At 49.5% G+C, this 222-nt stretch overlaps 1 protein-coding gene across 3 annotated transcripts in view; it reads left to right on the forward strand.

Moving 5' to 3' along the window:
* Window positions 1–222, forward strand: part of LOC116852095 — a 42205-nt gene that overhangs the window by 5929 nt on the left and 36054 nt on the right. The gene's annotated exons all lie outside the window — the stretch shown is intronic.

Below are 222 nucleotides of genomic sequence, written 5' to 3' on the forward strand. Positions count from 1 at the left end.
GAGCGGTGTATGGAAACCGACGTCGCGTATCCACTTCGGTCGGTAGAGCGGTATCAAGGAAAGGATGTCGACGTCGCGTATCTACTTCGGTCGACGGAATGTCTAGGATCGCTAGGAATTGCGAGTTCTGGTCGGTCGTGCGCCTGAGAGGAGCTTTCCGATCAATCTCTCTCGATATCAATTTCTGGTCGGCTTTTATACCACATTATAACAAACAGTTTT

Source organism: Odontomachus brunneus, unplaced genomic scaffold, assembly GCF_010583005.1.
Source record: "Odontomachus brunneus isolate Ranch 3 - 2012 unplaced genomic scaffold, Obru_v1 Obru_scaffold_202, whole genome shotgun sequence".
Lineage (NCBI taxonomy): Eukaryota > Metazoa > Arthropoda > Insecta > Hymenoptera > Formicidae > Odontomachus > Odontomachus brunneus.